At 47.2% G+C, this 27,646-nt stretch overlaps 2 long non-coding RNA genes across 2 annotated transcripts; both read right to left on the reverse strand.

The window, feature by feature from the left end:
- Positions 1–1,621: 1,621 nt before the first annotated feature.
- LOC111848502 (uncharacterized) lies at positions 1,622–9,175 on the reverse strand. Its single transcript, XR_002839318.2, has 3 exons — positions 9,150–9,175; positions 2,493–2,581; positions 1,622–1,999 (listed from the first exon to the last, which is right to left on the reverse strand). It is a non-coding gene; the product is annotated as an uncharacterized lncRNA (long non-coding RNA).
- An 8,641-nt stretch (positions 9,176–17,816) lies between these two features.
- Positions 17,817–22,822, reverse strand: LOC111848376 (uncharacterized). The gene is made up of 3 exons (XR_002839289.2): positions 22,667–22,822; positions 20,025–20,199; positions 17,817–19,294 (listed from the first exon to the last, which is right to left on the reverse strand). It is a non-coding gene; the product is annotated as an uncharacterized lncRNA (long non-coding RNA).
- Positions 22,823–27,646: the final 4,824 nt, after the last annotated feature.

A 27,646-nucleotide genomic window follows, 5' to 3' on the forward strand; every position in this document is an offset into this window, starting at 1 on the left:
GTCAAAAGAGTTCATCTTGATCAACATCAAACTGCATGGCACTCCCACACATTAATGTCTTCTCTGGCTGATAGTTCCTCACACTTTGGCAAGTCAATCCCTGCCCTTCTTCATAATTTATCCCCGGTTCGTCACTTCGGGGCGGCCTGCTCGCACGCCAGCGTCCATCTTCCGTTAGTGCCGGCATCTCTCAGACCCCCCTCCAGGTGTGTTCCTCTGCTATTTAACCAGTGCTACATTTGGGCCAGAGGAATGTGAACCGTATGTTTGGAAATTGCCCTTGTGTGTGCTCTCACTGTCAGGCCCGGAGAGGCCAACTATCCGTAGAAAGTATCCTTGCTGCTTTTTAAAGGAGCGAGTGAGCCTTGGAGGGAGAACCAGCCTGGATGTATTTTAACAGTCAACAGTATCACATGGTGTGGCAGGAGAGAACTCTTCAGTGTCACGCTTAACAACGTTAAGCGATGTTTCTAACAGACAGGTGCATGTGGATTTGTATCTTTACCTTGTGTAGTTGGCAGTTGTGTCTAGACTCAGTCAAGGCCTTTTGGAGCACCATACGAGCCATGTGGCATAGTGAGGAATCGCAAATACCCGGCAGAACACAGAGCCAGGTATGGGCAGACGGCAGAGTAACAGAGATCCCCCCACCCCAGAAAAGAATAAGCGCGGCCTGTTAAACACTGCAGACCCGCACTAATTTTCCATACCTCTGCACCGATTCGCTGAGCTAAGTCAAGTCCATTCTGCCTCATTTGTGTTGGGTGGGGGTGATAGAATAAATGCATTAAATGAGTCTCTGTTTGTTGCCCGTGGGGGGGGGGGGGGGGGGGAGGCTTTTGTCTGAGGTGTGAGTAGGTGCCCCACAGCGCTCCTTTCTTCGACCCTGCAGGAGAGGTGATGGGCCGGGGGGGGGGGGGGGGCATGTGTGGCGTGAGGCTAAGGGGACATAGAGGGGCCTCACAGATGAGGCCGGGCTCGGTTCACCCCCAGCCCCCATCCCCGTGGTCTGTCACAGAGAGTATGGCCGGGGGTGTGTGAATCTGCATGTGTGTGTGAGTGTTGGGGGGGGGCTCTGCCAGACCCACCATTAATCACGCTCTCACTGTGAGCGTGACACCCACACACCAAAACACACACGTTGGCACGGAAACATACATCTGGCTCGGCATGTGCGGGGTGATGCATAAACAGATGCACTCTATTTATAGACCGAGGAAATTCCTTCTCCGAGGCCCGCCAGCCTGCCCGCGCCGTCCGCGCTGCCGTGGGCTCGTTTTGGCAAACGCCTTCTCCTTCGTTCTCGCCGATCACAAGTGATCCTTGTCAAATCGCAAGCTGTGGACAAAGGAGGAAAAGGCAGCGACACAACACAGAAAATAATGAAAATAACATCAGATACCTTTTATTATTGGCTGACTGACCTTATAGCCTCCATTGGAAGTAATTAAGTTGCCGGCATGGAAACTAAAATACAGTTGAAAGGGGAAGGAATAAGTAATTTCATTAATTTCCATGAAAACATTGAGCTCATTTCCTCATTATACATAATACTCATTGTTAACAGGTTCCTCTTCACTAGATGTTTATTTTCATCATTAAAATCTCTCATCACTTGGAGGTTGAGTTCTATAGGTGTTTTACTTAATATATTCACTCAGTGATGTCAGGTCTTATAAAAATATTGTGGGAACACTGTAAGAAGATTTTAAGAAGTTAATTTGCTGAACTGTTCATTGAGCATTCCTAATACGGCAGTAAAGAATGAGACACGTGTAGCAGGCATACTATATTAAATATGTTTCGTAAATGGTGTATTTTAAAAAGCTAGTTTTGAGAAGAAGAGCGATGTAAGGGCAGTCGACACGGTCCAGATTTGATGAGGTCACCTGAACTGTGTAAGCGCCTGGTCAAAGTGATGCTCGAGGTTCTCCGGTGGAAGCTGACCAGATCCCCGAGGATGTAATGCTGGCTTTGTGACGAGCGAAATGACACAACGCTAGAAGAGAAGGGAGAGCCAGCAAAACTGCACAGCTCAACGCAAACCGCCAACTCCAGCCTGACAGGCTTATTTTGCTGCATTTTTAAAAAACATCAATAGGTAATTGAAACGGCGCGTTCACACACAAGATTTGCATCTATTTTGTGAACCCCCCCCCCCCCCAAAAAACCCCCCCCCCCATCCCTCCAGTTGATCCCAGTGGAACACCAGCTGGTACCAGTACAACTCCAGTTCAACCAGTCCCTCAAAGTTCACATGCTTCACTTAATTGGTTCCCAAGGCAAGAATTAAATATTTACTTTAAAGCCCTTTAAAATTCAATTGATTTTTATCTGACAGCTGTGCGCGTCTCGTGTGGGGCGAACGCAGGCGGTCTCGGGCCAATCCCAGACGCCTGCTCGAGCACACATCACAAACTGCAGAAAACCATCGCACTCCAGCTTAAAGTGCTCCCAGATTAAACCACAGTGGCCCCTAATTAACCTCTCACCTGCCGCCCATTGTCGGAACAGCTTGACGCACGTCACCGCGGCAACGCTCTTACCGGCGACGCTTGCCAATCAAACGGCGGCCGTTCTCCTGGGAGAGAACGTGAGAGCTGTTGTTTTTCAAAAAGTCATATTTAATGATTTTTTTCATTTTTTCCCTCCCCTCATCAAATCCCTTTTATAACCAAGTTGCAGTAGAGAATTGTGCTTTTTTCATTTACAATGAGCAAGAAGAAGAAGAAGAAGAAGAAAAAACATTTACTGCACGAGAGCGATGTCATAAAGCGTTTGATAATTAGAAACATCACAGTTTGCCGCCAGTAAATGCGGTTCTTTGGTGACACTCTGGCACAACCGACGGGGAGAGGGTGTAAAGGAACCCGTTGTGGCCGTCACCAGAAATATGGCAGGCGAACGAATGAGATAAGGGCGAATCTGGCGGGCGGGTGTGTGCGCGCGTGTACAGCAGACCCACCACAAATCTTTGTTGTTTTCCGTGTCCGTGAAGGGGGGCCTGCCGGTTGGAGAAAAAACGCTCTTTGTCCCCGTCTCCGGAAACTGTCGGAGAGTTGTGACAGCCTTGGGGGGGGCGGGGGGGATCAATCGCGGCGGACCCCAGCTACATTAAAATGTCACGTTCGATGCACGCAAGGCCTTTCAGTCACGGGCAGTGCCACTCACCAACACGGATTCTTTCGTTTTATTTTTTTTTGTCTCACGACTTGCCTTCGTGACTTTGCTGTCTTGCTTCGGAGTGACAAAGCCGTGTTGTCAGAGATGCTTAGATGGAGCAGAGAAACAAGGGGGGGGGGGGTCATTTAAATAAAACTATTGCCTCCATGACCTGGGCAACACAGACAACTCTTGACTGCTGTGTTCTGGTCACATCAGATGACTCCATCTCATGTTAATATTATTGGGATTAAAGATTACTAATATGTGAAATAATATTATAATATACTATGTGCTGGTTATTGATTAATAGAAAATACACAGTTTTGTTGAAATCAAATGTGCTGTTAATATAATGTTAACATTCTTTATTTTAAAATTCATTTATATAATACCTGAACAGTATTACAATATAACCCGAGTCTTTTTCTTTGCTGCAGATAAATGATTAAGAAATATGTAAGTTAGATTTATTTATTTATTAAGTGGTCACATAAATTTTAATAACTGGTCCGGGTGCCGGTTTTGACAGTCGGCCATGTTTGTGCTGGCACTGTACGGAGGAAGCTGAGTCACCGTCAGCGTCCCTCATTCTGACTTCATCCTCTGGATGCTTTTCCCACCTCTGGGGCTCTGGGCGCCGAAGGACGTGGGCTGCCCAGGTTAATGTCCGCGGCTTCTGGGCCTTACCGCAGAACCGTTTAGTCCCAAGCCTGGACATCGCTATAGCATTTCCCCATCTTTCCCAGCAGTTGGACAAATGGAGTAGGGGGGATTACGAATCACGTTTGGATAGGCACCAGACCGGGCCACGGTAGGAGAGGGCCACAGCGGTTAACACCGGATCCCCTAATGATTCTCGCTATCATGATACTCCGAGTACCTGGGCTGTTACTCTGAACAACGGCAATCACAACCCCCGAATTCATTAGCACTAAATTAAATTAAAAAAAAGGGTGTCAGAGTCTCGGAATCCGGAGCCAATTTGGCAGCCGGCCTTGCAAGAACAGACGAGAGGGTCTCTCCCCCCCGTAATTTGGCCCCTAAACGAAAGTGACAGGATCTGTCACCGCGTTGGGGCAGGCCCGTGATTTACCTGAGCATTTAAGTTATATAACACACCTCTCATTATGATTACTGTCAGCTCTAATCTGTTCTCTGTGAGGTGTGAATCTGCATGCTTTGGGCCAGAGGAAGGAGAAAGTGAAGTAAATAACAACCCCCCCCCACTCCCAACGTTCACCCTCACCGCTGATATTTCAAACAAAGCCAGAGTATGCAAAGGTGGGCATGGTTATCCTGAATTGGAATCTACCCTGTGATGATAACCGTCTCTGTGTGGCATTCCAGGGATTTTTTAACAAGGCTGCATCCTATTTTTAATTTTTTTTCTTGTCCATGTACTATTCATTCCTGGATAGCGAGAATCTGAATTTAGGCACCGGCACGTGGGTTCCGAATTGGTCCGAATCTAGATTCGAAGCGCCCCACAGTCTTGGCTCACCCGGGAGTGTTCAGGACTGAGGCATGATACCCTAGTTCTAGACGTTCTTCCTTCAAGCATTGAGTGGTTTTCTTTTTTTCCCACTTATGGTCCCCTGGACTCCTCCAGGACAGCGAACGTGCAGCTCATCACCGCGGGGAGATCCCAGTTACCCCTGAGCGCGTGTGAGTGTGCGCCTCATTTGCATAAACACAGACTATAACTGACGGGAAACTTACCCTTGTTTTCAGTTCTGCACTAAAATAAAAGAAAATGAAATTGCATACAAATAAAAAACAAAAAAGCACATTTTAAAATATTTGTTTGTGCAATATGTGCAAGCAGTTATTTAGCACTAAAAATGTTTATTCTGTGACTATATTATACATGTAAACTGCTCAGCTAAAATAAATTTTTAAAAACCTATAAAAAAGAGAGATACTGTACAAAAAATCTAAAAAAAATCATTAGAAGGATAGTTTTTGATACCAAAAAGATGGCATGTTAAACAACATTAGTCTGAAGTTAATTCCATCACAGCCACTCGACCGGGGCATTTCAACTGGCCCCTAAAATTTTCCTTAGATGTGGGGTTGGATTAAATGAGTTCTCGTGTAGCACAATTTGGTTACGTAAATCAAAGCTAAGTCACGGAGCAGCCCAATAAAAAGAAACGGAGGCAAACAGATATCAAAATCTCGTGTCTTCATGTAATATCACGCTTGGATGTTAATTACATTTAAATGGAGGAGCACTACTTTGGTAACATTTATGGCTGGAGAAATGCTCTCCAGTTTGTCACACCTGTCAAGACCCGTGCATCACAACCTAATACTTTATTAAGGAAAAGTCATCAGGGATGGGCTGATCCCATTTAAGTACAGTGGGCAGAATGTAAGACTAATTAAAAAGCATATTTTTACATTATTAATTTCTGAGTTTCACACTTAATGAATGTGAAATGACAGAGCGACTATTTTTGCGTACATCTTCGGCTCTGGCTTTTTGGCGGGGGGGGGGGGGGGGGGGGGGGGGCAGGCGGGCATGCGTTTTTAGCGAGGCTTCAGAAGGAGCACCCTCATGGAAATCATTTCTCACCCTTTTTGGAGAATTTCATAAACCTCAGCAAGTGAGCGTTACGCTTCAAATGATATTATGCTTCCCAAGGTCTGTACCAGAGAGTCTTAATATTATGAATCATTAAATAACCTGTTTAATAAAAACCTTTTTAAAAAAAATAAGACTAAATAATACCAATTCAGTGGAGAAAGCACAGGGTTTGGAATCATTTTGCTAAGTTGAAATTTAAGCACATCATGCATGGTTGACCTGGTCATTACTCGCTGGCCCTCAGTAGCCATCGTATCCCTTGACTCCAGAATAAGCGTCGCAATAAACAGAAGCGCACAGGAATGAAATTTAAGGGGGTCGCGGATGTTTAATTGACCGTCCCTAAACCCGCTCGTGTAGCCCCAGTCCGACTCCATGCCGCCGTATTGTGGGCTCCTGTCTCAGTTTGTGGGGGGGGGGAGGGACTTACTGCACATGCAGGAAGGATGCCACACAGAAAATCGCCCTTAGATCGTTGGATCAATAAACTAACAAACAAACAGATAGATGAACCAATCAATCAATCACCCACTCACTCGATCAATCAATCACTCAGTCAATTGATCTTAGTATCTATGTAATCTAATCTTGTAAAAGAACAGAAGTAAGGAGCCTCTTTTCACCTCTTCAGCCAGGCGGTGTTGGGGTCAGAGCTACAGTACTGAGAGCATATCTTTCTCCATGTTGGATTCAGACACAGCACTCCCTGAAGGGAGACTGACAAATGTAACCAGTTCTTCTCGATACGTGTCCCCTAAGAGTCAAGGGTGTGCTGGGTAGGGTTTTAAAATGCAGTGCTATGCCCATCAGTACCAAAAATGAGGGCCAGTGCCGAGCACCAGTGCCTTTCATTTTTCACTGCACATTGCCACCTCCCCGCCTTCCATGTGACCACGAAGCCGGCGTGCTATTGGTCGTCCATGCTGGAATGACGGCCTCCAATTGGGAGCTCGATGGGCCAAAGGCTTTCTCCGCGTCAACATTCCAGAATGACTTTCATTAGAACTGCGCGTCTTTGTAAGACTCTGGAGGGATTCCAAGACAAATTCACTGGGACGGAGCTCGCTCTGTGTTAAACACGGTCGCAGTTTATTTTTTTAAAGTATTCATTTGTCAACAGGCCTGTGCTTGTGGTCAAAGCAACATGGCCGTTTTAAAATAAGTGTGATTTTTCGACACGACAGCTCACACTTGCACCTAATCACTATGTGTTTTCGTTATTTGTTTTTTGCTAATTCCAGCCACCGATAATAGTTTTTTTTCAGTCACCTAAATATTATGTTTATTTGCTACATTTTATGTGACCACTACTGCAGTACGTGTGAAATAATGAAATATAAAACAAATTTCTAAATCGAGCTTTGCCTCAAAAATATTTCGGAATGTCGTTAAACTGCAGTTTTGGACCCTAATGCTGCGGGAATTTAAAGAAGTATTTTTAGTATAATTTACAGTTGGTAAACTATCACTGGGTAAGTGTTCACCAGAAGTCTAGGGGTCCTGTGCCGTTTTAAGCAAAAACGTCAAAGCCTTACACTTTACAACTCGAGTGTTGGTGGCTCGAGCTGTGTGTGCGTGCTCGTGCGAGTGTGTACGCTCATTCGTGCACACCTCGCTCGTGCCCTAGGTCTCACAGCGCGGCCGGGCAAGCCTGGCTGAAACCCGTCCCCACCCCCAAAGCTTATTAAAATAAGCCTGCCAGCCTCAATATCGCTGCCACGCGAAAACACATGTCCGCTTATCAGCCATCATTAGTTTATCGTTCGGAGTTGAACCCCGTGCCAAGTGTTAATCAATGTGTTTGCGTGACTCTGTTAGGCGAGCTGATGCAGAGCACCTCGCCCCTGGGGTTAATACCGAAAGCGTGGGTGAAAAATGCTCCCCCCCCCCCAAACGTGTGTCTCACCATCATTAAGTCAAGTGATTTTCAGCTCAAAACTGCACCTTTTCATGCAGGAGGGGTTAGGCCGGCATAACAGACAATACAAGGTAATTTTGAAGGAGGGTGGTGAAGCTGTTAAACGTTAAATAACAAAAAAGGGGAAAATACGTAATTTTTCGTGCATAGCTAAAACATAATGCTGTTATCTCTGCATCATGATGAAGGGGGTGAATCTCCAGGGTGGCTGCAGCCACGACAGGACCCAAGTGGGCCCAAAATAACAATAGAAAACTGGGGGGAGGTCATTTTTTTTCCTGACTGGGAAAAAAAATATATAAAAATATGTAAACACATACGTAGAACACAGTGGAAACAAAACAGCAGGGTTATTTTTCTAAGAGCAGTTATTTGCAGCAGGAACCCTCACCCGGAAAAATGTGCAGAAAAAGGGGGATTTTTCCCGAATTCAGGAAAGACTAGAGAGGCAAAAGCAACATCCTGACACAGGAGGCAAAGACGGCCTCTGACAGCCTGGCCCGGCCGCCCCGGATCAGGGGTCTGCTGGAACCCCCAGACAGGAAGCGCCTGGCCCCAGAAGGTCAAGGCTGGGAGGACCGGGGGGCTGGCATGAGAGACGGGCGTGAAGAATCATCCCCCCGCGCAACTAAAACCGTTACGGATTTCCCAAGGAAATTACCTGTAAACTTGCCTTTTTAAAAGTGACAATGTACTTTTAAATAATAAAAGAAATCACAGTCATGATACGTTGAAAATATACAAACCACTTTGATTCCGTAACTGATAATTAATTTTACAGTAAATGGTATTATTCTTTTTAAAAGTATTATCAGTAAACAGTGCCCTGCACTTTAATTGCCCGTCATAAATACGGATCTCCTTTTAATTGCGCATTGTGCGAAGTTTCCCCCGGTCTGCAGAGATGCGCCCCGCGTCCCCTTCCATCCAAACGGGGGGAAACTTGTCCTCACCGCGGCGGGGCAGATGGACCGATAAATCACACAAGCCATTGACTGCCTGCAGAGTTTCTCTTCACAGCTGTCACTTTTTCCCCCTCCGTTTTTGTGGCACTTTGGTTTTTTAGCTGACATGGTTTGAGGTCCACTGTGCACCGATCTGGAATTTATTTTATTTATTTTTTTTTTTGCGTGCGGTCGAATCCATCAAAACGAGGAGCGGCCATCAACCTACTGCGGCGATCAATCCGAGCGCTTATGCCCGCGCATAGCCAAGTCCCCATCTGTAGGTGAGACACGGGAGAAGCTCCTCATTTTAGCTCTTTAGCCCCGAGCTACTGCTGTGATTTTCCAACGATCTTGGCCCCGCGTTATTAAAGTTGCATCATGATTTATACCGCGGCGAACGCATCTGGAGGGTTTTTTTTTAAGGTTAAAAATACCCGCCATTGTTTTTCCGTTGACTTACAGCAAAGATGCCGGTTTAAACATATTGGTTGTTTTGCAAAGTAAATAAGTTCAATAATCTGCGTATAACCTTATCGGTCTCGCGAAAGGTCAGCCGCCAGCGGTAGTACCGCCGCTCGCCAGTTGGTGGTGCTACAACGCCAGTGATCCCCTCAATGGCGACCGGCGTCTTGCATGTTAAACAAAGAGCGAAGAAAATGTGCAATATATAGGAGCAGTAGAGGTTTCAAATTAAAGAACTGTTACGTTACAACGAAACATCAGCAGTTTGAAAAAAGCAGACAATTATTTTGCTACTTGGAATTAATCTTGGGATTTTTATCTTATGAAAATCTGGCTCTTTTAAAACTGAACACTGTTTTACTCTTAAAAACAATAAACAACAACAACAATAATATTGCCAATAATAAATAATAACAATAATAATAATGCTAAATGAAATAGTACATGCTGATTATATTTTATCACAGATTGTAGGCAAAAACAAAATAAATATATTAATGGCACTAAAACCTAATTTTATTTTCAGCATAGAGGATCAATTAAAGCTGAACGTGGAATAGCTTGGTGTGTACATTTGCATGAATAGAAACAGAAATAATGAAACAGAGTGCATTGTAGATGCATTAAACCATTGGTAAACATGACTGTGAACCTCAACAATGGGGTGTGAGAAACAATGCGGTTCAATTAAACTTACCTGGGGAGCAGGATTGCAGGCGTCCCAAAGTCAGTCTGCGGCCGCCGACTCAGTCTCAGTCTCTGGAGGTTATTATTTGCTGTGTCTCTTATCCTTCTCATATGTAAAATGTTTTATTCCTCAAAATATTGATATTCTAACGTGCAAAATATCTCTTTTGTTTAATCCAAACATCAGTAACAGTCTGGGAAAAATAAATATATAAAAAATATATATATATATGGTATTAGATATTGTCACATCCTGCAAAAAAGGAAAAAGTTTTTTTTCTTTCTTTAAAGTGGTAGAGCGGAAATGCAAAGAAAAAAAGAGGCTAAGCATGATTTCTGTATGAGATGGGAAACCACATGACATTTATTATCTGAAGTGAATGGAAACACTGACAGAGAATGGTACTGCTGCATGTCTGCTCAATTACTCTTTTAAAGGGACGTTAGATCCCTCCATTTAAAAGAAGACATGGGCCTTTGTGACTGATTCACTAAAATTAGATCCGAATCGCCAGTTAATATCAAAAAAGATTAAGCAGAACACAGGAATCCCTGGTATGTTGCTGGGGTGTACTGGCCCTGCAAGGGCTCCACGGGTCCCGGAATAAATTCACACAGCAAATGACCCCCCCCTGTTTTAATGATGGCTTTCCTTTCTGCGTTGATGTTTCCGTCCCTGTCTGTGAGCGTGCGGCATTAGTTTGCTGCAAACTCTTTTTTCATTTCGTCATGAAGTTGCAGAAGCCGCCGTAGGTTCTGTCAGGTGTTTCGTTCTCTAGTTATGTTGAATATCTACAAAAAAAGAGTCTCTCTGTCCCATCTGTGGGAGACAAAAAAAAACCCATTTGAATACAGCAATAATGAACAGCACAGGCTGATTAAATATGTTCTAGTTTGGACACTGATTTTAACAAGCTGGGATCTGTCCCCTGCTTTTGTTTTACAGCTTCACGTTGCAGGCTTAACCTTTTCTGCTATATGAGGCATATTTTAGGTGGTTCAACTTCAGCTGTTTCGTTTGTGCCAGAATCAACCCTCGATGATAAAAATGTAATAGAAAGTAACTGGGCAACTGAAAAGATTTGTGAACAGGAGGGGTTCAGGTAAAATTCATGCATTTCATTTATCGATCTCCCATAAAGCTTATCCAGTACTGGGTCACGACGTATTTCATTTATTATTGTTATTTATTTTTATTTATTTATGTCTGCTAGTGGTTTTGTGAACCAGGGGGTCACGTCCCTCCATAAACTATCCACAGACATGCTGTTACATTTTCCTGTTTTATGTTCAGCAGCCGAGTGACCGTGGGACGGTTAGCCAATAGCTCTGGCCGTCTGGTCGCAAATTCGGACCACAGTGAAATGCGGGGAGGCAGCGGAGTGCGAGCCGGGCCAGCGTGCCGGGCCAGCGTGCCGGGCCAGCGTGCCGCGGTTCGTCTGTGTCCCCACTGCGCCGTTTGCCCAACATTCTTTAACAGGCTGCATGACTGTTGAGGGGACGACGTTACATTCAGAGTCTCCGTTTTCTCTCTCTCTCTGACACCTTCTCTATCCTACCAGAATTTATTTATTTTTTTATCTCTGCCCTGAAAATATGCACAAAAATCTGTCAAGCTTTAACATACCATAACACTTTTCATGGCACGAGGGCCACCATTTATTGCAAACCAAATACCCACCGGCCGGTCCAGGGTCATCAGTCGCAAGAAACTAAAAGTTTTGCCCCTGATGCCTAAGGCTGAAGCATGAACAAGGATGCATTTTCTTCTTAAAGAATGTTTGATCTGTAGGAAGTAATGAATGCGACTTTCGGCAGGCTGAACCTGATTAGGTGTCAAGCGCACTTTGGCAGATTCCGTGTAGCACGGATGCTGTGAAGTCTCTTTGATATTTCATCGGTAGTGAGACGCTCCTGTTTTCTGCTACAGAGTTATTGCACGAGACTGACGTTGTGCTGGCGTCCTGGCAAATCCCTTCTCTCTCCAAGTGCGGGCAATGTGACTAGGAGCTGCCTCATCTCAGGACAGCATTTATGACTTTATCTGTGGTCATTTGGGCTGAAGTTATCCCCAACCATACAACGCTTACCAGAAAACAAAGACAAATACCCGCAAAGCTGACATCTGCAAGAAAACCCCAAATAAATATTGACATTTAATAGTGTGTTTTTAAGAACTATTAGTGCCTTTATTTCAGTTTTAGTATTAAATTTTATAAATTCTGACACTGTTTGGATTTAAATTAGCTAAAATCACATATCAGCATCCATCCACCTTGCTTATTTTGGTCAGGGTTGCTCCTAGAGCTTATTGCAAGAACAAGACTGGAGGACACCCTGGACGGCACTCCGGTCCATCAAAGGGCACGAGGCAGGGGACACCCTGGACGGGACGCCGGTCCATCACAGGGCACGAGGCAGGGGACACCCTGGACGGGACTCCGGTCCATCAAAGGGCACGAGGCAGGGGACACCCTGGACGGGACGCCGGTCCATCACAGGGCACGAGGCAGGGGACACCCTGGACGGGACTCCGGTCCATCACAGGGCACGAGGCAGGGGACACCCTGGACGGGACTCCGGTCCATCAAAGGGCACGAGGCAGGGGACACCCTGGACGGGACGCCGGTCCATCACAGGGCACGAGGCAGGGGACACCCTGGACGGGACTCCGGTCCATCACAGGGCACGAGGCAGGGGACACTCTGGACGGGACTCCGGTCCATCACAGGGCACGAGGCAGGGGACACCCTGGACGGGACGCCGGTCCATCACAGGGCACGAGGCAGGGGACACCCTGGACGGGACTCCGGTCCATCAAAGGGCACGAGGCAGGGGACACCCTGGACGGGACTCCGGTCCATCACAGGGCAAGAGGCAGGGGACACCCTGGACGGGACGCCGGTCCATCACAGGGCACGAGGCAGGGGACACCCTGGACGGGACTCCGGTCCATCACAGGGCACGAGGCAGGGGACACTCTGGACGGGACTCCGGTCCATCACGGGGCACAAGGCAGGGGACACTCTGGACGGGACTCCGGTCCATCAAAGGGCACATGCACACTACAGTCAATTTAGAGATACCAATTAACCTAACTGCATGATTTGGACTGTAGGAGGATACCTGAGGACCCAGATGAAACCAGTGCGATGCATGGAGAATCCTGCATCCTGCACACACAGAGCAGGGGTAGGATTTGAACAAACAACCCCAGTAATGTGAGGTAACAGTGCCACCCACACATTCCTGCATTATTCATAAATTCCAGTTATGCAGGATTTTTTTTTTTTAAGTGAAATTACTTAAATGATCATTTAAGGACATTTTTGTAAAAATAACTGAAATTAACAGTGTTACTTGTATAATAAAAGCATCTTTTGGAAAAAAAAGATAAATACAAATGAAAAAACTATTTAAAACAGAACCTATGTGAATGGTTAATATTCTGAGTGATATTCTGTGTCTCTTTTTGTCTCAGACATTGTGAAGCCCAAATCTGAACCAATTTCAGTCAGAAGCGCTCAAATTAAGAGTCATCTATTTCCCCGCTTTCAAATAATCTCGTTCCCCAGGGCACGGCTATTGACAATGGAGCAAGAACTGTAAGAATTATTGGATTGTGTGTGATCCGTCACGTGACAGGCTGCGTTCCTCATGAACTCGCGAATGACACGTGTAATAGCCACTGTCATTCCTGACCCCGGTGCCTATCTGCCATTTAACATCTCAATCAAACATCAGTTCCATTATGAAAAGCATCCACTGAGCAAATAGATGCCGTATTTGAACAAGCAACACTACAGGCAAAGATACTGTGCTCGAATTAATTTGTACTCTTGCTCTCTCTCTCTCCTTTTATTTTTTTTTGGCCTGCAGTGAAATGTTCCGGAAAGTGCTGTATAAATCATGAATTAGTAGCGGGTCATTCGTAGCAAGCCATGTTATCATCTCTATAGGATGCCTTGTAGTGGAGGGAAAATGCCTGGGCAACTGAAGAGGCAAACGGCTCATGAGGGATGCTAAATGCTAAAATTAGCACGGCTTTTCCTGTCAGGTTCCCGGCGTCGGGACTTCCGTGTATCCCCACTGCCGCTGCGGAAAGCCTGTCAGCCAAAAATCTCCGCCATTTTTTGGGAGTCTTGGTCTCCCGGCATCAAAACGGTTCCGAGTCTCACGGGCGCCGAGTCGCTTTGAGCTAAAACAAAAACTTGTCATCCGTTGCAGGTGACACTTTTTTTTTCCCCTTCCTCTTTCCCGAGCAAACAAGGAAATCACAACTCCGGGATGTGTTGCATTTTATGCCAACAACAATATGACAGTTCCGTGTGTAAGGAAAAGGGAAAGGTGGGGGGTAGCGGGAGAGGGAAAGAGAGAGGAAAAAAAAAGAAACATGACACATTTCCAAATATCAGAAAGATGCCTGTGCAGCTCAAGGGACTGTGCTACTGTCACAGAGCTCCGAAGGTCACTGGCTTCTTCCTCTCTCTGTAAAGTCTTGCGGCTCAGCGCTGGTTCGCTGGTGCACTGAACGCCGTAGGGCTGCCGAGGAAGTTTGTCTCCATTTCTTGAAAGGAGTGACAAGAGCAGGGGAAAAAAATCAACAAAAAAAAACAAGGTCTGTCTCTGACAGCTCTAACCCTTGAGGTCAAAGGTCGCGACCCCGGTAACTCAAAGGTAAAATTACCTATGTAAATCAGTGGCCGGTGCCCACAAGGCAGGACCGGTGTGGCGTCAGGGGTGTGGGCCACCGTGGCGAGACATGTCAAATTCGGCAACCCCCCCCCCCTTTCCTCCCTCTATCTCTCTCTCTTTCTCACAGTCTTCCTTTTCACTTTCTCATCTTTGGTGTTTACGCGGGACGCCAGAGTCTCCAGGCAGCCTGGCATCCAGTGGGAGCCGTGGAGTGGAGCCCAGCCGGTTAATTAGCGGACGGCCTCGCGGCTTGTAGATACGTGCGGGGAGGGGGTGGACTAAGGAGAGTTAAATTTCGAGCTGCTCGCATGTCGTGGCTGCAAGGACCCCCGCGCTCCGGGGCCCCAGTAACATGTTGGGGAGCAGCTGGGAGCGAGTCGTTCCTTCAAAGTCTGCCCTCCCCGTCATGGATCACTGACCTGTCCCAAAGTCTCATAAACTTCAAGTCAAAGATGACATTGTTCGGTCTTGTCATGGATCTTTTTTGTGTGTTGAGGGGGATATGGGGGGGGTTGAAGCCTGCAACTTTCTGGAGCATTGATTTAAAACTTACCTTGACAGGGCGTGCTTGGGTAGCGGACTGCCTGATTCCATGTCACTGACTCCTCTTGTCATTGAATCCTTCGTCAAGGGAGCTTTACTGTAATATTTATCAGGTGCTTCCAGCACGACCACGCTCGTCGGATTCGCTGCACAGGCTCTCGATTCATCACCGTTTTTTTTTTTTTTTTGTAAATGTCGCCCCTGCCGCGTGCATCCGGAATGACGATGTTATGCAACGTCTGTTCGGGGGGGACGTGCACCTGTCATGTGTCCGCCAGTGTCACCACCACTGAGCTCTTCTGCCGGCATAAAAAATTCCACGTGGCATTCGTTAGCCATCTTAACGGTGCCCGGTTATTATGGCGGACGAGTGGTCACCTTTGACAGAAGGCCGGGCCAGATCCAGAGGCCGACTTTGACAGGTGACAAACGGGGGGAGCCTCGTTTATTTATTTATTTATTTTTTCAGGAGCACGTTGGCGAAATGCTGAATGCGCAGGGGGAGCTGTCTCCAAGCCGCCATAGTTAACGGGGGCTGCGGGAGCACGCCAGGGCGCCTGCCCCCCCCCCGGCTGTGTGGGTTCTGCTGGGAAGTCGACGTTTAACCTTTAACCGACGCCGAGGACGAAGAGGAAAATGTGCGCCCGCCCCATGATTTTTCTTGAAACAAGCATGAAGGAAGCTGTACGTGGTGTGGACAGGGGAATTGGGCCTATTCGGAGGGGGGTTTAGGTTGGAGGGGGCAGGGTGGAATCTGGTTTTCTCAGCGAGAGCCGGCCAAGAACAACTATTGTGCTTCCCACTTGGGTAGCTGAGGAGATCCCTGCCATGTATCTCATTGAAGGGGCTTAGATTTATCCTTTATCAGCAATCCCATGCAGTGTCAACTGGGCCCCTCTCTTGAACCCGAATCAAGCCGGCCTGATCTGGATTAGAGATGGACGGAGCTCGGCGTGCCTCTGGTCCAAAACTCTAACCGGATGAGCCCATTGTGCCGTTGAAATTAAGCTCGCATCAGAAGGGGGACGGAGTGTTTTTGGAAGCTGGTGGCGGCGTCCTCGCCGTCACCATAACCTACTTAGCGGGAGCTCATTCAGAGCGCGGAGCCGGTGGGTACCAGGTGATAAGTGCTGGAGGGCGCGTTAAGACTCTTGAGCTGTTTTTTTTGGGGGATGGGGGGGGGGGGGGGGGGTGTTTTTGGCCGCGACAGAACCCATGCCCGGAATGCCGAGCATGTTTCCAAGGGATTCTCCGGATAGCAATTTGAATGGAGCAAATCGTCTGGCAAGCCACTTCTTCCTGTCCTGTGGGTCTTGTCCAGCTTTATGCCCCCAATCCCCCCCGTTTGCTGCCTCCCCTCATCTAACGGGGCTTCTCCGCTCAAGCAAGGGGCGGCCCTCGCCACGTGGCGCAGGGATCACGTCGTGATTTCTGGCCACCTTCTCCCATAGCTGCCTGCCGTCCTGCGACTTTGGCCAAAGCGATCTTCTATGCGCATGGAAACCCTCCTTCTGAGGAGGCGCCTGCACCCTTAACGGGAAGGAAAGCAGGCTTCGCCAAGGTTAGGAGAGTAAGATGGGCGGACACAGACTGCTGTGATCTTCCACGGGAGCGTTCCGGTTTGCCACCGTCTGCCGCCGTTCCTGCTCTCCCGTCTACTGTACAGCTGAAAGTGGCTTCATTTGTCAAGTCCTGACACCTCTGAGCTCCTCTTTAACTCGTCTGCTTATATGACAGGAAGCCCAAGCGCCGTTTCAAGCAGGAAGGTGACATGTTAATGGCTTAAGAGTGTAATCTAGCAAATAACACCTCGTCATGTTATCCGAGGCAAAATGTTTACGAGACGAGGTCTGATGTCTGAAGATGCAAATTTGAACAGAAAGGAATTCACCGCCGTTGTCTCATTTGCGGTGAATTTTCACATCTTTCATGCACAACTGCCACTGCATGACTCACCCAACCGTTTCCTGCCTGCTCACCACCCCCCCCCCAGCTGCCCGGCCAATCCCGCCGCTTTCCCAGGCATGTTGGTCCCGGCATCGCAATCCGAGGGCCGCTCATTTCGCGAGCCAGCCAGCCTCGCAGCCTTTTCCTGTCACTTGAGGCAGCATGAGACCTGGGAAGTTCACACTGCCGTCTCCCCGAAAAAGTCTCACTTCATCCCGTCAGCCAGCGGCAGATGTGGTGTCGACACTGCTTTTTAATTAATATGAGCACGGGGTGCCGACTGCGGCACACGGAAGGAGAGACCTGACGCGATTATGTATTTACAATTTCGCAAAACGACTGTCATTAAAATGTGTCAGGGAACTGAGCCGGAGGAATTGGCGCGTCTGTTTGACAAGCTACGTTTTTTTTTTTTTTTGTTCTGTGCACTCTGAGTCGGAGACGAAAATAAAACAGCCCCGTGACATCGACACAATGTGCCGATGTCTCGAATCGTTACTCCTGAAGAACATGAGAGTAGCTGATTAAGTGACTCTGGCAGATGTGGGGATGCCCCAAGACCTTTGTTTCTTCGTTTTTCATTTTGAACACATTTGAAGATGAGTTCTGTAGTGGAACCATGAATGGACACTCAGTTCAAGACACCGCTAAATTTGACCAGTGTCTGCACTCCGAATGGCAGGTTAACGAGGTGGTTCGAAACGAATCCTGGTGCTAAACAACACCCTACTGCAATGGCATCTCTCAGCTGCTGTTTCTGTATTGATGCTGAATTTTTAAGTACATTGAATTCACATACATACAAATTGGCAGCCCGGATTAAAAAAAATAAATAAAAAAAATAGGTATACACGCATTTAGATTGCATTTTAGACGTTTAATCAACAGGACATTAGTTCATTTATCAGCCGGTGTATAATTCGTCTTTAGGTGTTCCTTTTACTCTCCCCTAATAACATATCCATACTGTTTCTCTGGGGTCATATACGACTAATTAATCTGTGGAAGGAACCCACAGCATCATCTAGATCGAGCTTCTGGAAATGGCAGCAATAACAATTTGCTAACATTTAAACTAAAGCGATGGAGGAGCCTCCTTTTAGCTGCAAATGATTTAGTGCAAACGATATAAATTATAAAGACAAAAAATGACATTGGCCTTCAGAATATCCTATGTAAATACCCACGTCACGTGACAGTGATCCTATATACAACTCTTATTCCTGTCTTTATAATAATTGCCCCCCATATATGTTTGTATGATCAGTAGAAAGTCAGATAACACAATTACAAACAACAACAACAGAGAACATGTTATATTTAATCAATTCCCCGACCGGCAGGCAATCATAGTGGTTGGGGGACGACTCTTAATTGGGGTGTGGAAACGGTTTCTGCATACTCTTAGTCCTGTAAAACAATTTATTCATTCTGAATTGATCACAGTATTGATGAAACTGCCGTGCTCAATTCCATTGCTGGGAAAAGACAATTAAAAGCACTGTAAGCACCCCCCCCACCCCAGCCCCCCACCCGGCACTATGGGATCGAAGAATGCCAGGCCCTGAGAACCTGTCGGATCGGTGGATGGATGTGACTGGCCTGGTTTGAGAGGGGATGAGCACGGGGGTAAACGTGGGGGTTTTTTTTTGAGGGGGTTAGAAGAAGCACTTACGGTTTTGCTGTGCTGCCCTTCGGCTTTAGAGGAGCTCCAGGGGTCAGCGGGACACTTAACCCAGAGGTCGGGGGAGAATCCGCTGTTCCCTGGCAACACTGGCAGGACATGCATGTTTTCACGAGGTTATAGCGGTGGATTGCGCCAGACAAGGCCTCCAACGAGCCCCCTAGACTGTTTACAAAATGACTGATTCGCCAGTGCTGATGTGGTAACCTAATATCACATAGCTGCAGAAGGCGGCAAACGTTTAGGGTAGGGGGGGCAGGCAGCGCCAGATGAACCATGCTGGCAAGTCTGGGCAGACCCCGGGTAAGTGCAGGGACCGTGGATGTACCTGCTGGCGTTGGATGGAAGGTGTGGAGCCTCATCTGGAGGGAAAGGGGTGAACTGGGATTGATGGGGAGGCTGGAGAAATCAGTCATGGTAGTCCCGCTCCCTCCAGTCCCAAACACGGTTATTAACTCAGCGCCAGCAGCTCTGGTGGAGGAGAAACAGATGCCAACCATGGAAATGCCTCAGGCTCCTTTTTTGTGTGTTTTTTTCTCCTTACAACAATCTCAGCTGACTTCCAAGCATCCTCTAAAGATTCTTCAAGCCAGACAGCCGCCTCGTGGCACGGTTGGGAGAGGATGCGGGTCCTCATGCCGGCTCCAGCACCCCATCTATAGCACCCCCAACACATGGTGCAAAACAAAAAAAACTGTTTAATTACAGTGTGTGTGTGTGTGTGTGTGTGTGTGCGTGTGTGTAAAGTTATGTGTTTTACAAACTCGTTGGCACACGAAAAAGGCAATTACCAAATATTTGTAATTACATTTAACAAATTTTAATTATAAAGATGGACAGATGTATAAATGTAATAAATTGAATGGTGTTTGTGTGTGTGTGGTTTGTGTATGTATAGATAAATGTATTGTGTGTGTTTAAAGCACTTGTGTTACTATGAGCGTGGCCCTTGTACCGTTTTCATCGCATTTTATTATGCGCAACATCACTTAGCATATCAGTGCCAGGGGCCACCCCGGGGCCCTCATAGTAGCTGTCAGTCCTCCAGTTCGTGCATCTCAGGGGCCGGAGAGCATTGCATAGTCACCAGCCCCACCCCCCACCCCCCCCCCAATCTGTGTGGGGTGCAGGACCTCCGAGTGCTGAATATTCACGAGGCATCGTGCCCGTTGGAGGCTGTACGGGCCGTACTACCAGGTGGGGGGCCATGGGGGGGGGGGGGGGGGAGGGCCTTTGGGGAGCCTCGACTATCAGGAGCAGATTATTTAAACCTGGCTTTGAATAGGAGGGGGTCGGGGTAACAGAGGGTCTGTCTTTTTTTATAAAGGCAGATTTCCAAGGAGAAAATTTTACTTGCAAAAAAATAATAATAAAAAACATTATTACCGCGCGTTCCTGCCCCTAAGCAGCCGAGTCGTGGTGGCAACAACGACGACAGTGGCAGCTTACAGGTGGCCCGGTGTGTGAGCTGGGGGGGGGGGGATGCAGGGAGGGGGGCGTGGAAGCACCAAAAGCCCCCGTGTCTTCAGTCACCGCAATCATCCTCAACTCCCAAATTGTCCTGGATGGGGAAACGCGTTGGATTAGTCTTCAGCTGTTTTGTCCAAACTGGGGCACAGATGGGATAATGCCTTTTACAAACAGCATTTTGATGAGAGGAGGGGAGAAGGAATCGTATGTAAAATGCACAAAGGCTGCATAAACACACTGAGGCCTGCAGCTGGAACAAACTAAAAAGATGTTTAATAATTTAGAACCAAGCAGGCAGGCCTGCTGCAGCTGTTGTGTGCAGGCGACCATGAAAGGCTTCTATCTGACAGCTGGCTCCATCTTTTCCCTTGGTTGCTGTGTGGCAAGGAGATGGCAGATTTGGGATTAGCCAATCCCAGCTACCCTCGCCCATCTGCCACCAAGACCCTGGGTTCTGACTCTTCTGTACAATGGAAGTGTGCGTGCGTGTGTGTGTGTGTGCATTAAGTTGGGTGTGTGTATGTGTGTGGGGGGTAGCCATAGCTCACGCACACATGCGGAAAAGCAGGGGGGGGGGTGGCGCACGCTGGGAGATTAGTGAGCGTGCGTGTGGGGGTCGCCCACGCAGCGCATGGCCAACGCGCCAGTCCCGCATGCGGACGCTGCCGCTCTCACCGCCTGAGGGCACGTTTTACACTTTACCAACACAAAATGATTTCCGCACACATAAAAAAAAAAAACAATACAAGGATCTAATTGGCTGAATTAACCAAGTCATGGTTCATACCCACTCCCCTCAGACTCCACCCCCAGCTGACAAGCATAGCTAAACTTGGGGGTGGGGGACTTGGAGAGGGCAGGTGACAGCAGGCCTGCCAATGAGAATCCGCGTCCCTATAAACAGCCCCCATCCAGTCTGATTTCAGATTAACGTACAGCACTGCAAACACACCCATTTATCGTAAATTTAACATAAACCTCTTGCTTCTCTGTTTTATCGCTGTATTAGCTATCCTAACAAAAGTTTGCTCCTCGTACGAAATCTTCAGTGTATTTGCCCTAAACTTTTTTTTTATTATTATAAAAAGTGTAACATGGCAGGCCACTTGGCTATTATTTAATTATTCATCTTCTTAGCTCAGAATTTTATCGAGGGCAACGCATAGTTCATAGTTAATTGATGGTGCATTGCCTAGCAACTTCTAACCCATAAGTGTTGTGTCTTAAAAATACAAACCCATCAGGGTCTGAGCAAGAAAAGTAAATTTTTCATATATATTTTACACAGTAACAATGGCTAAGTGCCATTTTCAATGACGAAATTAGCTACTGAAATAGTGTAATATCTGTTGTAAGCATCAACTTTGAATGAAACTGACAAGAATTTCGTATAACTAATAACATTGCAGAGATGACTGCACAATGGAAATGGATGAGTAGAATGAGATTCCTCCTGTTTGTTGACTTTGTGGTGCACTAATGAGAAGATTGATTAATAAAGATTGAGCAATAGTTATACCCTTAACAATAACTGAACTAAAATGGGCACTTTAAAGAGAATTTGGGACAGCGTTTGGACGGTTCCGGTGAAAAATGGGCCCAGTTTTTGAACGGCTGTCCGTCTGTAGCTGTTCCTTCCTGACACCCTCCGTCGTGCCGGAGTGGACCACGCAAGCCGAGGTCAACAAATTCGATTCGTCACAAGTAATAGGCCTGGAATTCTGATCCGCTTCTGTTTTACGTGGCGGTGCTTTGTTTTGGGGGAAAAAAAAAACCCTCTTTTTGCACTGGGTAATCTGTCAAAAGGATCGGGATGGTTCTTAATTTGGAAAAGTCCTTTTATCCCTAAAGACTCTGGAGAAATATTAAGCACGAGGCATAAGAATGTCAGTCGATTTAAACTGAAATGAAATAAAATCCTCGAGAATAAATGCCGTCCGTTTCCTTTTTTAACAGACTTTACCATGGGAATTTCTGTTCAAGGTTACAGGACGAGGTCCTGGAAGAGATTAAGTACAGTATGTGAAGCTCCTTCCCCCCCCCCCTCCCGCCCGCCCCCTGCTCGCCATGCTCTGTGATCTCTTCAGAGCACTGCCCAGCTGTCTGATAGCCTGGCACTCGCTCCACTACCTGGACTCCTTGCTGCGCGCTTCAGATCACAGGCCGAAGCGTTTCCCTCGGAAACCCTCCGCCACAGCCGGCAAACCGAATGCTTTCACTCGCGGGGGGGGGGAGGGGGCGTCCCGCAGGGATGGAAAACAACAAGCTCCCGAAGTCAGGCGGCCAGGAAGGATCCTGACGAGAAAAGAGCCCCACTTTACTGGTAGCTAATGTTCCGACAGCCCGAGGCCATGCAGTTATCATGCGTGTGATTATCATACGTGCGATCATCGTGCGACGTAGCTGTGTCGTCACGAGACACCCTCTCCCAGTTAAGTCCCAGATCCGTGCCATTAATTATATTTTATTTAATTCCCAAACCGTCTTTTCGTATCCGTTCATTTGTTCTGTTTTTCCTCGATGGGCGCTTTGGGAATGTCCATCAGTGTCCTACTTACCGTCTCATTTTCCTCCCTGTGATCTCCGGATGCGGCACGCCGAAACTGATCAATCAGCCACGTCCGTCCTGGAGCGTCCGACTACAAAGGGGGGAGACCCTTGCTGCCTCAGCCTGCGCGAAGGCCCCCCCCTAAAACTCGTAAACTCTTCTTAAGAGCTACACGACGGTGGTGATGGGAGGGGGGGGGGGGGGACTTCTGGTTTTCATAAAACGTCCTTCACCTGAAAATTGATTTTTTTTTTTTAGACATTCTCTGAGAGGCGTACAAATGTGTTTGTACAACCGTGCGGTTTGTATAATTACAATTTCCCTTTTTTACCAAAATAAGTAATTATGTTTGCAGAGGTCGGGGTCCTGGATATTTTTGAGTGACCTTCCAAATAAAAACACCACGCAAGGTGACTTTCTGCTCATCCGCATTAGGCATTTGCCCAGGCAATTAACTACAACACAAAAAATACTACTGCTAAATGTGGCAAGTAATAAATAATACTGTTAATAATATTACAGAAAACATTATAAGGCCTGCTGTAAAGTAATTTTGCCTGCTTACAGTTAAAGCACATTTAATGGTGTAATAATATAAAGATAAAAATATTAAATATGTAATTCTTCCATTTTAGATAATTGTGAATATATAACTTTATAATATAACTTTCCCATCTGAAAATAATTATAGTTGAGCTTTTGAAAGCTTTTCAAAATATTTATGGAAAGAGATGATGCATTTCTAAATGCTTCAAGCAGACTTTTCTGGAAGTGTCTGAGATTCATATACACTGAATAACAGTAACATTAACATTATATTAACACTGTCATATTACACATGAAAAACGGGAATCTGAACACTTGGTGAAGTGGTTGCTTAGCAATGCCACAGATCGACTCAGATTGGTTACGAAACACGTTTCAAACTACGTAAACATAAATATGTAATAAATCATTAAGAGAGGCAATGACGTCACGTCGTTACAAATTCTACTGAAAATAAGTTGACAAAATTTAATGACGCAAATTTCATATAGCTTTTGCTCATGAGCATTTTAATATAGCTAATTTTTCACAAACATACAGTGATTTGTTATTCGGTATTTGTCGGGCTCTCAGATTGGCAGCCCAATTAAATTAATAAAGACAGGGAGATATAAACAATGTCTTCACCCCCCCAGGGGGGCCACCCGCTCCCCCGGAGGTGATGCCGCGGTCAGCCAAGACGCACGCCACACTCAAGGTGACCACAGCGCACTTTCACCAGCTTCACAGATCAATACACCATCGAACACAGACCTCCCCGTCTCCAAGGTGGGTGGGTGGGTGGGTGGGTGGGGGGACTGTCTTGCACTGCCTCTGGGGTGTGCCACACAAATGGCTTTAGGTTGCGAAATCTTTCATGGTCAAGAATTTGGGCCAGTTTTTTTCTCTCTCTTGGCAGGAGCTCTGAAAACTTCACACGTAATTAAATCGTTGATCGTATGATACTATCAAAAAAAAAAAACCCTTTTACTGTATGGTAAATTATATGAATTAACAGGAAAACGTAAAGGTAAAAATGGCTGACAAATAACTGTGGGTATTGTGCAAATTATCGTAAGTGCCATGGGATCTTTCACCGCAAATACAAACCGGACGCGTCGCAGGAACTGACACGGGCATCATTCTCCTCCAATGTAAAGCCCCCCCCCCCCCCATTAACATGACTATCAGCACCCCACCCTTTCTGATCCGCCGGCACCCAAGCCGCTTTGTCCTACACTGCAGGACATATTGCCATCTTTAGTAAACATTATGCAATGTACTCAGATCCACAGCTGTTGAACGTAGAATTTAAATTTTAATTGGGGTGTCAGGGGTGCTTTGGGGTGGGGTGGGGGTGGATGGGGAGGGGGCGCTGAGGCAGCTCAGAGGGATGGATCCTTGTTGAAATTGATAACTTGAGGAGACGTGACCCCTCCCCCCCCCCAACCCACACACACACCTCCCACAACCTCCACCACTCTGCCCCCCGCCCCCCGAGGGCCCCGGCATTCATGCTGTGACTGCACATGAGGCAATTACGCAGCGGCGGTAACGGCACGCGGGCTCTGCTCTCGGCTACATCTGGACAGTTGTTTGAAATGGCGTCGGTCGCTTAATTAGGTTGTTCGCTGATCTTCCCTCCCCGGCGAATGGAAGGCCCTCAGAACCTCAGACAATTAATCTGCGTCTGCTGGTCCTGCTATGTCCCAAGGAAAGGGGCCCCAGCAGCGTCAGTGACCCCCCTCCCAGCCCCAGGGCCTCACTGACCCCTGGGAGAAAAGCAATTATGTAAAAAAGCGTCTTTTCCCCGACTGGCCTCCCGTCCAGCAGGCAGACGCGTTAGTGATACTGCAGACGTCATTTATGCGTTGGATAAATACTCGGAATATGTATTTGTTACGTTTGTTACTCTTTCTAGCAGTAACACTATGACTTATCAATCTTCATACTCAGACTGCCGTGAAGAAAAATAACGTGAAATTTTCTTCAGCATTTAGTTTCAGGTGAAGATTTGTCTTTGGGAGAGAGGTGCATTATGGGTTTTTTGCTCCAGAAGGATGAAAACAGTTGTCATGGACACAGCCTGGGCTTTGGGGCTGATATTGTAATGTAAACTTGTCCTTGTCCCATAAACTGCAACTTTACTATAAATGAAACGGCAGGATTTTTCTTAACATGTTTGACCACGTGCTTCCGCAAGCACCACAGAAGCCAGCAATGGCTTTTCAGAACAGGCACATGGCTGGACGACTATCGCTCTGGGGGTCTTCACTTCCTGGATGCTGTCGGCTTTTACTAGGAAACACGGACTTAAAGTTTGTTGTCTTAACACAATCAGCGTGCCGCTGATGGCGGTATTGCGGATCTGCCTCACCGCCCCCCCCCCCCCACACACAAGCTGACGTAGCAAGCGTATTTGTCTGCTAAGCAATTTTAAATGAAGCCATACATGATTCATGCAAGCTCCTTTCAAGTCATTTAGCTGTACGGCAGGACTCACATCACTGACTTCTTTGAGGCTTCCGGCTATTGTAAAAATAAAAAAAAAAAGCAGGTTTTTGTAGACAGGACACAGGTAAGGTGATCACAAATAGTGCCTGTAACTGAAATGAACAGCCGACAGCCTTAGGGTCTTATTTCAGTGGGGAGGTGCTATATGTGACATTTGTGGCATCTGCGTATGATCTTACCCCTCCCCGTATATAAACGCCACTCTCATGGCAAAAAAAAAAAAATGCTCATTCATTTGGGAGGGTCTGGTTCATCTCAGGCATTTGTAGTTACACCCTTTAAGTTACAGGGTCGGGTGTAATCTTGGGAATACAGTACGTCGAAGCCCCTTAACCGCCAACCCGGTATGGATTAATCCCCTCCTCAAAGACGCTATCGGCACCGTGTCGTACTTGAGAATTCACAGTAATCACTTTGACTTGTTGCCCTGAAATATGTAGACGGTTCCGGGCCATCTTTGACAGGAAGAAAACATCAGAAAGAGGGCGGGACTTCCTCAGAGCAGGCCGGCAACAATCCATCGTTTTTTTTTTTTTATTAAGTCTGTGTCACAAGTCCCTCTGCAACCCCCCCCCCCTCCCCCCCACTGGCTTGCCTGTCCCCCCCCCCCCCCCCCAAAACCCCCATTGTTCTGAGAACAGCCTTTGTTCTTGGGTTATCTGAAGCAGTGTACTACATCTGGAATTCCCCCCCTCCTGAAGACACCGACGGGATTGGCGCCGCGGAGGACGTCGTTAGGCCACATCGGGCTTAAAGCAGAGAGCAAAACACATTTTTTGTTTTCATGATTAATTAAACATTTTGGAATACATTTGCCCGCAAATGCGGGCTGTGCCGCGATATAGAGGATGACGAGGGATTAGCATCTCACGTTATGGGATGGTCGATCCATTTATATTCAGGCGCGAGTGAATCAGACTCATTTCTTGTCCTGATAGAAGACAACAAAAAGTGGGGAAAAAAAATGTTCAGGTGTCGTGTATTTCTGTGTATGTAAATTATTCAGCAAAGATCCATGGGATCGGAGCAGCAGGCGGCCAGGTTTCTGCTCGGCCTCGTTAAGTATGCGTGTGTTGCCGGTTATGGAGAAGGCCGTGCCCCATGGACAGATAAGGAAGTGATAGTGCACTGGGGGATTGAGCAAGGACACCGGGCTGGCCGCCCCTGCTCATCAGTGACAAGTGCTTGGGGATGTTAAACACACATCAGGCCAGAGCCTCGCTTTGATTTAATGCCGTGCTCAGAGGAGGGGGGTGGGGGGGGCGCAGCGCAGAGCCTACCGTGCGTCTGGAGGTGGCCTCCCGCCTTGTCCGACAGAGGTCGTGTCACCCCATGCGCACAGGTCCTGATACCAGTTAGCCTCTGATGAAGACGGAACAGGGAGGCTCATGGCGACCATGGTAATGCTAACGCGCACGCTAACGCTAAAACATGCCCGGACGTCACCTGACCGCCCTCCGTGACACTCGGCAGTCAGTGGAGGAGGGATGGGAGAAAAAAAAAATAACGAGGTAATGAGTGTGCTTTCAAAAGTGAAATTTGACTGGGAAAGGGCCGAAAAGAGCTCATTACAACAAACACCCTACAGGGCGTGACGTAGCCTGCTGTAGCTGGACTTCCGTGCGAATGAAATCGGGGACACTCTGTGCCGCGGCTGCTGACCCTGCTACGAGGGATCAAGGTCAATGCTCGGTCTTATTTTGGCCTAAGGAAGATTATGACTCCACAGAAGGTCTCAGCATGTCAGCGGTGGGCCGGCAGTGTCTCTCCGACGAAAGAGAGTAGGGAGAGAGAGAAGAAAAAAAAACGAACTCCTCGCCAAGCTCGCTGGACCGCAGGCTGAAGTGCTACACAGTCACATCTATGCGACGTCCCTTGTTAGCTCGCTCCAGCAGCTGCCTCCGTATCCGACACTCCCCCGCTCCTGCCTCACACAAAAGACTCTGTGAGG

The sequence above is a fragment of the Paramormyrops kingsleyae genome, chromosome 20 (genome assembly GCF_048594095.1).
Source record: "Paramormyrops kingsleyae isolate MSU_618 chromosome 20, PKINGS_0.4, whole genome shotgun sequence".
Lineage (NCBI taxonomy): Eukaryota > Metazoa > Chordata > Actinopteri > Osteoglossiformes > Mormyridae > Paramormyrops > Paramormyrops kingsleyae.